The sequence below is a fragment of the Chelonoidis abingdonii genome, chromosome 3, assembly GCF_003597395.2.
Source record: "Chelonoidis abingdonii isolate Lonesome George chromosome 3, CheloAbing_2.0, whole genome shotgun sequence".
Classification (NCBI taxonomy): Eukaryota; Metazoa; Chordata; order Testudines; family Testudinidae; genus Chelonoidis; species Chelonoidis abingdonii.
In genome coordinates, this window is record NC_133771.1 from 166,674,932 (window position 1) to 166,686,431 (window position 11,500).

Genomic DNA, 11,500 nt, shown 5'->3' on the forward strand with positions numbered 1-11,500 from the left:
GTACAAAGCTGTGGAGAATCAGCCCCTGAATAAGGATGGTTTGTCCCACGGGTGTAGTTGGCAGAAGAATCAGGCCCAGCAAGTGCAAATAGTTGCCTCAGCTTCTGCCTTAGCAGTCAAAGGCGACCCCACACTATAAAGTGATTGCTTGCACAGGGCGGGAGAGTTTTTCCATGGGGAATTATTGGGCTTCTCCTTCATCTTTCCTGTCACCTCAGGCTAGAGACCTTGATTTATGCCACTGAACAGGAAACCTCTTCCCTCAGCCATTCACTCAAACGGATGCTGCAGAACCTAACTCCAATTAATTTTTGGTGGGTCTGCATTTCCACATAGTTTCAGACTGCCTGCCAGATCTGGAAGTGCTGCAAGAACACGAGCACTTCCTTGCTTATGCTATATCCAACCCAGACGGGCAGTTTCTGAAATCTCCGCTTGACATCATAATCCCAGTCCAACTTTACAGCCTCAGGAGATTCAGATAAATTTCATAAAATCAACTGAGTGCTTGGGTGCAAGAGGAACCCAACCTCCCACAAGTTTGATGTTTTCCCACTACTAATGATGTTTCCTCACCCTCTTTACCTCTCTCATATCCTGGGACTGACATGGCTACAACTACACTGTATATATACCTACTTTTAAAAAAGCATCTGGATTGGACAGCAGTGGTTCCAAACAATGTAATGTCCAAGTGACATTGCAGTGTTCTGGGATATTACCCTCTTCTACAGTAGTGCATCTTTGTGAGACAATCTGGTCCAAATCCAGTCCTGGCAGAAATGGATGCAATTTCTGTTGATCTCAGTGAGAGATGCATCCACTTGCTCTTGATCTCAGCAAGATCTCGTGTTTACCCAAGCTAGGCTAGTCTGGCTCCTTTTAGATTCTTCATCAGGTATGGCTGTGAAACTTTCCCCCTCGTCCAAAAGGACAGTCTCATCGTCTCCCTTGTTTGCAATGTAGAATCTCCTTCCAACATTATAACTGCTTTAACCTCACGACCTGTGGTATGAGGTCAGCCAGACATTAATCTCTCAGTCTTCCAGAGCACTGTGAACAAAGGATGGCAGAAGCACCACTCACAAGTATGCATAAGCCTGTCAAGACAGAGATGTAGCCATGTGATCAGCTGCCTTGCTTGTCCCCCAGGCTGCACTTTCAGCAGTGGCTCATAAACTTGTGTGCTGGATCACCAGTGAAACCACTAGGAGGTACAGAAAGCAGCATAAGTATATTTCAGCTTCACTTGGCAGGTTTGCATTAACACACTTCTGTATCTAATCTGGTAGGGCAACAGCATCACAGAGTACGCAGGTCCAGTAAGCAGCCCAGGCAACACAATGCTGTGATCTCCAAGTCAGAGATAAGTTAATATGCTTTGGAGCCTATTGAGTGACTACATCTAGACACCTATGCTGAGTTTTCATTAGGGATCCACAGGTCTCATTGCAGTCAGCACCTCTGAAAAACCAGGCCACTTATTTTTGTGCACCCAGGTTTAAAAATATTGGCTGAAGCCTTTAAAGAAAGGAAAGAGCAGAAATGGGGGAGGGAAGCACAACGCTGAGCTGGTTATAAAATCATAAAGGTCCACCTTTATTTATTTTGATAAGGAACTAAACCTCTTTTGGAATAGTCCAGCTGCAAATAGCAGCAGAATTAGGCCTTCCAGGGGTCTTTCACTTCTTCAGGCAAAAATCCTTCATCTGTAGGAGAAGGGAATTGCCCACTTTAGTTCCCCAGTGGGGCAATGTCCTAGGACAACCACTCCCCCCTCCCAAATATCTGAACATTAGAGACATCCATCTCAATTTTGGTTTGAAATCCCTATGTTGGCAGCAAACAGAGAGAGGGTGTGTGAGAGAGAGACCATTCCTCTTTACTTTGGTTGCTTTACCTGATCATCTTTCAAGAAGCCATTTCAAAGTGGAGGTGTCTGAGAGATTAGAGGTGAAATGTGTACAAAAGCTGATGTGATCATTAGAGGTTTAAGAACCACAATGACCCACTGGGTCCAGTATACCTTACAGCATATTCCCTTTTGTTACTATTTAATTGCACATAATACTTGTTCATTAATTTTCAGTGGAGCTAGCTAGGAATCAGAAAGCGTGATTAGCACTGAACCAGGGATTACTCACATGTGAGCATTATTCTTTAATTTTACTACCCTAGTGCACCTCAGGCCAAGAGTAGTTTATTGTAGCACCACATATGTTCCTGTTAGAGGGCAGTAGTAATTGTTACTTCAGCCAGGACTAGCTGGTCCTGCTTTAATATTGTTGGTTTTAGGCTGCCACTGAAGGTCCAGAAGGACATTATGCTGTTCATTAGGTGACACCTTTCCACTGTGAAAACCTTGCTCAGTAAGAAGTGAAGTGACAATAGAAATGGAGATTAGCAAAATATATGTGATTTCAGAGGGAATTAACATGGAGTAAATTAAACAGGGAAAAGGAGAGGAAAACAAGAGAAAATGATAAAGAATCAATTCTCTTTAATCTGTAAACACCATTAGTCAAAATCCTTTGAGATGAGAGAAAATGATAAAGAATCAATTATCTCTTTAGTCTGTAAACACCATTAGTCAAAATCCTTTGAGATGAGCCCCCAGAGATGATGACCCTAATAATAGTGAGGATGTGGTCAATCCCAATAGTAATAAAATGTTCCCACCTTCTTCAGTCTTAATTTCAGTTCAACAGGTTTTTCGCTGTAGATTGCTTTTGTACACCCCCCTCCAAACCATCTGCACCCCAAACTTTGTAACAGTTGGTGAGCGCATGAGAACCTGAAAGAAGAGCTGACTAGGCAAGTTCCACTGTCCATGCTGGGAGACGTGCAAAAGGTAAGTAAATAAACTGTATAGGAAATTCACAATTCATACCACTCTGTGGTATTATTGCTAACTCAGATAATAAGAGACTTTGATTATTTTTAATTAGATGGGCCAAATTGGAGGTCTTTGTGTAAAAAAAAGGAAGGGTTATCTTGTGACTTAGGCAATGGATTGAAGTCAGAAGATTATGGTTCAATTCCCTGCTCTATCACTAACTTTCTGTGTGCCCTTGGGCAAGTCACTTACTATCTGTGTGTCCCTGTTTCCCCATCTGATTAAAAAAGGGGAGAATATCCTTCATTCAATCTTTTGGTACCTCAGTTGCCCATCTATAAAGTGGAGTTAATAATATCTCCTTTCTCCTACCTTGTATCTGTTTTTTTCCCCATTGAGACTATAGGCTTCTTGAGGCCTTTTATGTGTATGCATGATGGGTGGAGTAGGCCCAGAGGCCCCCTGCTGAAGGCTTCAGGGTCTTGCCACACTGGTCCCAAGAAAGAAGCAGTGGAGCTAAATCCTCCAAGCAGCCTATAGAGACTGCACAGGAAGCAGCCAATCAGGGGGAGGCAGCAGGGGGCTAGCCAATCAGAGTTGTTGCAGGCTAGTTTAAAAGGAGCTGCAGTGCCAACCCCAGTCAGTTCTTTGTTGAAGTCAGAGGAGTATTACTGGTGTTCCTGGCTGACCAAAGGGAACTGTAGCACCACGGACAGCTCAGTACTGACAGGGAGTGAGAAAGAGCTTCTCACTGGTTGGCTGGACCTGAACACAGAGGAGCCCTGAGGTAGGAGTGAAGCTTTGGTGATGGCCAGGGAAGTGTCCTAGAGAACTGAAAGCAGTTTTGTTAAAGGGTTACTGGGTGTGTGTGGCTGCTATTCTTAGGGTCCCTGGGCTGGGGCCTGGAGTAGTAAGTGGGCCTGGAGAAATGACCTGCAATTGGACAGCAATAAGCCCCCCCAGCAGGGGACCTGAACTACTTAGTGGCCTAACTGGGTATAGGGCAAAACCATTGCCTCCAGGGAAGAAGTCCTGGGTTACAGCCTGCTACCAAGGCAGGGACTGTTTAAAGACTACAGCCACACCTGACCAGAAGGGATGCTTGGGAGAAGTGGGTGACATGCTGTTACAGTATATACAGTGGTTAGCACTGTGGGGCCACAATCTTGGTTGCAGTCTGGAGGTGCTACTGTAATATAAATAATAGTAAGTCTGGCTCAGTGAGGACTTTTGGAATTGTACTTTTGATTGTGAGTTGTGGGGTTTTTTGTTTGTTTTGTTTTTTTAACTTGACAGTATCCCTGTCATGTCAAAGATAGAGAATGTGTGAGATGCTGGAGGACTGAGCATGGTCCATGCTTCCAGGTGGAAGGAGGCTAAAAGGTTGCTGGGAGTGAGAAGGAGGGTGTCTATATGCCACTCGCCATGATTTGGTTCTGTTGGGCCTCCAGGCTTCCTGGGAAGTAGCGGGGATATGGTGGGGTCCTGTTCATAAACACTACTAGCATGACCTTGATTTGAAAGGTCTCTTTCTTCTTTAGTGTTTGATATCCAATAAGGACGGACTTACAAGCATTTGATCAGGTAACAAACATGTTTTCAAGCCATAATCCCATGAAATTTATTAGCCACATGACTATGGCTTGAAAACATATTTTTATCTGTGCTTCCTGAGTGAAAGATCACGTGCTGTCATACAAATGTCTGATTCAGCACTGAAAAAATGCTGTCGATTGGAATCCATTTAAACATGCTTTGTCAAGTACTCTTCATTCAGTTATCTGATTTCCTTCAAATGTCACTGATTACCCAGCCTGAGGCTATTTTATGGGGCCTAAAAAAAAAAAGAGGTTCCATAACCAAATTTAGAATCAGTGAGTGAGGTACAAGGAATGGATGGACATAGACTGGAACAAAACAGGTGCCTCCTTCAGAATCATTTGGTTAGTGAGGGTCCTAATGAGCCTTGAGTAGAGCCCTTTGGAGTTTTTGTATTAGGCTGAGAACATGTTGCATATTTTGCTGAAGTTATCTCAATTCCCTACATACACTTGATCACTTTAGCTTATCAAAAGCTGCAACTGGAGTGCTTCCTGGAGAAGGCTGGGGATAAATGTCATCTAGAGACACTATAAAACCAATCTGAAACCACCAGTAGACCTTTAAATAATACAGATGCCAGACAAAACTGTGCTGTAGCTTGCCTTTAACCTATACTCCTAATTACTTTTCTTAACTGCATTACAGTATACTTCCTAATTACAGCAGGGAAACAGTTGAGTTGTAATTGTGTTTTGTTTTTTAAATCACTTTTCTCTTAGCTCTCTACCAGCTAACTCTCCTGGTCACCAACCGGTTGATCGCGATCTCTGGTGCAGTGGGGCTGCTGCTAAGGCAGGCTCCCTGCCTGTCCCACCCCGTGCCACTCCCGGAAGTGTCCAGCATGCCCCCGTGGCCTTGGGATTGAGCAGGGGTCTCTGTGCACTGCTCCTGCAGCTCCCATTGTCCAGGAACGGGGAACTGTGGTCAATGGGAGCTGTGAGGGTGGTGCCTGCAGAGACAGGCAGCGTGCGGAGCCACATGCCCCCTCCTCAGGGGCTGCAGGGGAGTGTTGCTCCCTTTCAGGAGCGGCATGGGGCTGGGGCAGGCAGGGAGCCTGCCTTAGCCTCACTGCACCGCTGGCTGAGGAGATAAGTGCTGCCTGGTGGGAGCCTGCACCTCCCACCCCCATCCAGAGTCAACACCTCATAACCCCTCCTGCACTGCAACATTCTGCTCCAGCCCAGAGCTCCCTTCTGCACAAACTCCCTCCCAGAGCTTGCACCCCTCACCTCTTCCTGCACTCCAATACCCTGTCCCAGGATCAGTCTAGAGCTGCCTCCCACACTGTGTTTCCCCTCGGTCCCAGCCCAGAGCCTGCACCTTCTTCCCAACCCCCTCCTCCAGCCCAGTGAAAGTGAGTGGGGGAGAGCAAGTGATGGAGGGGGGCCTTTGGGGAAGGGGGGGATAGATCCTGGGTTACTCTTGGATTCAAAATTATCTTGGGCATAAAAAGTTTGGAGACCCTGTTGTAGAGCCTGGCACAGATACTAAATTTATATCCACGGAAGCGATATCCATGGATATAAAGCAGGTATCCATGGAGCTTCAGGACTCTACCAGGAACTGCAGCAGCATGTCAGGCCACCGCTTGCAGGAGCCAGTGCCCAGCCTGGGCAGGTCCTCCATAGTGACTGTACTGCTCCCCAGCCCTGCCCATTGGGGCAGGCACCAGACTCACTAACACCATCCCATGTCGTGTGTTAGTGTGTGCAAGTGGCTTGCATGCTCCCAGACAGGAGATTCTGACCAGGCTGGGCTCTGGCTACTGCAGATCCACTTTATCTGTGACTATCTGCATCTGCGGACATAAATTTTGTATCTGCGCAGGGCTCTACTTGTTGGGCAGAGAGCATGCAGCATGTTACAGAAGAGATGTACTGTGTTCTCTCATGGAGACTTTACTTGTCTTCCTCCTTTTTGCTGCTTTTCCTTCATCTAAAATAAAAGCCATTCAGAGTGGAAAGTACATAGGTTTGCTCTTTGTTTCTGGATGTGCAGAGCAGTGGAGATTGTTAAAAGAATTCACAAAGCACAATTCAGGGCAATTACTGCACTGGCTGAAATATGTCTGATCAGTAGCAATCACTGCAAAACAGGAAAATCACCCACAACTTACAATGTGTGGGACCATGGACACTAAGATACACCTCTACCCCGATCAGGGCCAGCTCCAGGCATCAGCCGGGCAGGAGCTGTTTGGGGCAACTCAGTGATGGGTCCCTCAGTCCCTCTCGGCGTGAAGGACCAGCTGCTGAATTGCCACTGAAGACCGAAGCAGCGGCAGTAGAGCTCCCACAGATTGCAGTCACCGCTTTTTTTTTCTTTTTGTTATATCCTTGGGACAACACTCCTGCTGCTTTGGGCAGCAAAAACCCTGAAGCCAGCCCTGACCCCGATGTAATGCTGTCCTTGGGAGCCAGAAAATCTTACTGCATTATAGGTGAAACCACATTATACTGAACTTGCTTTGATCTGCTGGCATGTGCTCTCCCCCGGAGCACTGCTTTACCACATTATATCTGAATTCATGTTATACTGGATCACATTATATTGGGGTAGAGGTGTATATTAAAAAGTGCTTCACGTAACCCCAGCCTCTTCCAATTGTGACAACACTCCATGAGTTTCTGACCTCTTCCTCAGATATGCCCTCAAAGAGCTCAGCACACAATCTCTTTATGTAAGCTCCAGGTCCCCTGATGACGACTGTAGTTCCCAGATCATTCTAACAATCCCTTCCCTAGAGTGCACCTGTCTGTAGTGTTCTTAGCTAAAGTCTCTCTTATAAGCAGGTGCATCACTATCTAAAGTGACATGAACAAAAGCCCTTTGGAGTTTTAAATACAGATCCCAATAGAGCTCAGTCCAGAATGGGAAAGTGGCTGGGCACCCAAAGGGACACAGCCCTTTTGCTTTAACCATGTATTAATTAGAGGTGGTGGTGGTGGTTCAGGTTTTGGTCCTAGGCTTCCCTTTCATTCTCCCCCTTAATGATAGTCTTATCACAGCAAGGCCTGGCTTCAGTGTGAGCGCTTGTTTGCATCATCCATTTCAGTGACTAGAGTTTGTTAGATGTGTTTGCTTTCAAATTGAATGTGATGTGCCCCAGGTGCTACAGCCAGGATACTGCATAAGCAATAAAAGATCGGAATTGCCTTCTGTACAGGATGATTATAACTTGTGTGAAATGGTAGCAGGCTCCATCTGAGCCCCCTGAAACCACTTATTGTTTGCCCTGTATGTCTCCTTCTATATGGTGGTGATGAGAATGCATTAGATCCTATTTACACCATTCTAACAGCATGGATGGGAAACAGGAAGGATTGTTGTATAGCTGGGCATTGGATTTAGGTTTGTATGGCTGTGGGTTCAATTCCCAGCTGTGTCTCAAACTCCCTGTGCATGTCCTTTGGCATGGGCTTTCAGGCCAGAAGGGACCATCACGATCAGCTGGTCTGACCTCCTGCACAGCGCAGGCCACATAACCTCACCACCCACCTCTGTGATAAGCCCATAACCTCTGGCTGCATTACTGAAGTCTGCAAATCTTGATTTAGTGTTACAGAGACTCTACCATTTACTCTAGCTCATACCAGCAAGTGACCCATGCCCCAGGCTGTTGAGGAGGGCACAACCTCCCCAGGGTCTCTGTGCCAATCTGCCCTGGGGATAAATTCCTCCTGACCCCAAATAAGTCAGTTAGACCCTGCAAATGTGGGCAAGACAGCTGGGAAAGAATTCTGTGTAGTAATTGAGAGCCCTCCCCATCCAGTGTCCCATCTCCAGCTGCCGGAGAATGCTAATAGCAGTCACAGATGGTCCATGTGCCACTCTAGGCAATCTTATCATACCACCCCCTCCATAAACTTAACAAGTTAGCTTTCTTGTCGCCACACTGCTCCCCTTGGAAGGCTGTTCCAGAACTTCACTCCATTCCCTATATGTGAAATGGGGATAATATGCCCTTTCTTCCCAGTGTCTTGGCTATTTAAATTGTAGGCAGGAAGGGTCTCTTATGATGTATTTCTACAGTGTCTAGCCCAATGGGGCCTTAAGTGTGGGAGGCGCCTCTAAGTGCTACTGTAATACAAATAAAAAGCAAAGACTGATACTCTTTCCATCTGAGGGAGTGAAAGAGCCTCCCAGACATCGCTGGAGAAAATGAAGTTCTGCTCTTAAAGTGAATCTTGTAACAACGGGGTGGTGAGGTCCCACATTTGTTGCTTCTCAGTGATATCCATATGAAATGTGCTCAGTTTGCAAGTAACAGGATGTGTTAACTTTATCACTATCAGTGCTGCAAACACATCCTGGTATCTGAGAGCAAGGCTGGGTTTTCTCCATCACCATTAATAAAGGATCCACCAGGCCATGAGTTACACCTGTGCAACCCCATTGTCTTCACATTTATATCCTGTGATGGGGTAGTGTGCCACTGATGGCAATAGTGCCTAGTGGTGAACCCATCCTACCACCTGGCTTGGACTCTTCTGAACCCTTAAAGGGCTGGTAGAAATATATAGAAACCTAAGGATCCTGGGAACTGGGGAAGGAATCTGGAGACTGTACCTTTTAAGGCCTGAAACCTTACAGAGGAAGCATAGTGAGGCTCCCCTCTCATCCAACCCAATGCCAAAGAGTTTGGAGAAGGGGAGCAGCATAAGGTTGCCTTCCTCCTCCCTCATGGCACACAGACACTGCCAGAAGACTGGCCTGCTGAGCCCTCCAGATTGGAAAGCTAATTGGGAATGGGGGTCAGTGGAAGGAAGCTGGTAAAAGCCTTGCGGGTGACTCCTCTAAGGCAAGAGGCCAGAGATATGAACTCCAGCTCCAGAGAGAGGGCTGAAGGGGAACTCCTGTTAGGAGGAGGGTAATATTGGTTACTCTAAGGCAGACTATCAGGTGTAATTCCAGTGCCAGAGAGAGAGGGACTGTTCTAAGGCAAGGGGCAGAGAAAATGGTAGCCATACAATCCCACTGCTGCAGGGAAGAGCCAAGGTTGGCTTTTAGGAAACACCTCTGTAGCTGGCCCCAGGAGATGCTGTGAGGAACCACCAAAGTCAAGGTGGGTGAGGAAATCAGAGCCTGCACATCTTGTGGTGATACAAGTGAGTGAGATAAAGGTAGGAGCAGCCCAGAGAAAATGCTGAGGCATTGACAGAACTGGCCTTAGCCACGTAAACAGGGTCTCCTGGGTTTGAAGCCAGAGGAGAAGGTGAGTTTTCCTCTGCCTCTTCCCCAGACTGGAAGGGGAAGCATGAATGTCAAGAATAAAAGAAACAAAGAATGACAAGTGTCAGACTGAGAGCCAGGCCTGAAGGTCATTAGAATTTGAGTTTATTTTCTGGACCTCTCTGTTAATCCCTGGCAGGGGCATGGACTGAGTGGTGACTTGGTGGGAAGATTAGACCACGTACAACACTGGACACCAGAATGACTATGGGGGGCCTTGCATAGGCACCAACTCGGTGAGTGCTCTGGGGCTGGAGCACCCATGTGGAAAAATTAGTGGGTGCCCTGCACTCACTGGCAGCCAAGCTTCCCTCACTCTCTGCCCCATCTCCTCCTTCCCCCTCGGCCTCTGAGAGCGCTGCATCCCCGCTCCTCCACCTACCTCCCAGCATTGCCCGGCTGCTGCCAAATGGCTGTTTGGCAGCCTTAGCATACTCCAGGAGGGAGAGGGAAGGAGCAGGGAGCTGCATGCTCAGGGGAGGAAGGCAGGGAAAAGGTGGGGCAGGGATTTGGGGAAGGAGTTGGAATAGGGACAGGGAGGGGATGGAGTTGGTGTGGGGACTAGGGAAGGGGTTGGGATGGGTAAGGGGTGGGAAGAGGTGTAGGGAGGGATCATGGAAGGGGTGGAATGGGGTCAGGGGCGGAGGGGGGGTTTGAGCACCCAGGGAAAAGAGGGGAAGTCGACGCATATGGGTACTTAACCAGAAAAAGCCTGGCAATGCCATACCCAGGCATGGGGAGGTGCTCTGGAGGTGAGAGGCATGGTGGCTTTGTCTCAGGACACCTTCAAATGCAAATGATTTGGAGCTTGCTAAATGATTCTGCTGCTAGAAGGGATAGATGGTGACTCATTGTTGCTTAGCTGGGCTGGCCCTGCAGGGCTGACAGGAATAAAAAGCAGCAAAAGCTCACTTTTGTCACTAAAGTCAGCTATAGGGCTTGACTACAAGCAGCCAATCTGCTAGGTTATATGGTGCCATTTTCGATTTCAGAATAGAAGCGCACTTTTAGCTCTACTCAGCGAGGTTACTGTGGGGCTAGATCAGAGAGAGAGAAGCATTTTGCTTACATGTAAAAGTAGATGGATAATTCAGTGCACAGCTTGGCTCAGAATGGCGATTGGGCTAAAGGGCCATGAGCTATGATACTGATGGAGCTTCTGGGCAAATAATTGGGTTATATTCAGCTGAGGGAGGAAATAGGCCCTGTTCTCAATAGCAGTCTGAGGATGAGATCAGGATTGTTCACAATGGGCTTCTCTGCAGAAGGCGTAATTCAGTTTGAGAGAGATCCCAAAGATCTTCCCGAGACTGTAAGAGTCAGGCCATCATTAGAAGTCAACAAGAGTAGGGCTGGAGTAACACCCCAGGGTGAACTGGTGACCACTCCCCTTGTCAATGAGGTGGAGGGTTGACCTCACATAAGAGGTGTCATAAATAGATAGCTAAGGGTTAATGTTTCTTTTACCTGTAAAGGGTTAACAAAGGGAACCAAACACCTGACAAGAGGACCAATAAGGAAACTGGATTTTTCAAAGCTTAAGGGAGGGAATTTGTGGGGTTTTTTGGTCTTGAGTATTTGTCTGTTCTGTGCTCTCTCAGCTATGAGAGGGTCTATTTCCAGTCCTTCTAAATCTTCTGTTTTCCCAATTGTAAGTACAAGTTAGCAAAAGTATAGTCTTTTAAATTGTTTTGCTGTATTTGCATCTGTGTATCTGGCTGGTGGAGTCTTTATGTGTATTTGGCTCTAAGTACTTTAAATTGTATTGTTTTTGGGTAAGGCTGTTTATCCCTTTTCTATTGTTTATTCATTTTCTATAAGTTGAAAACC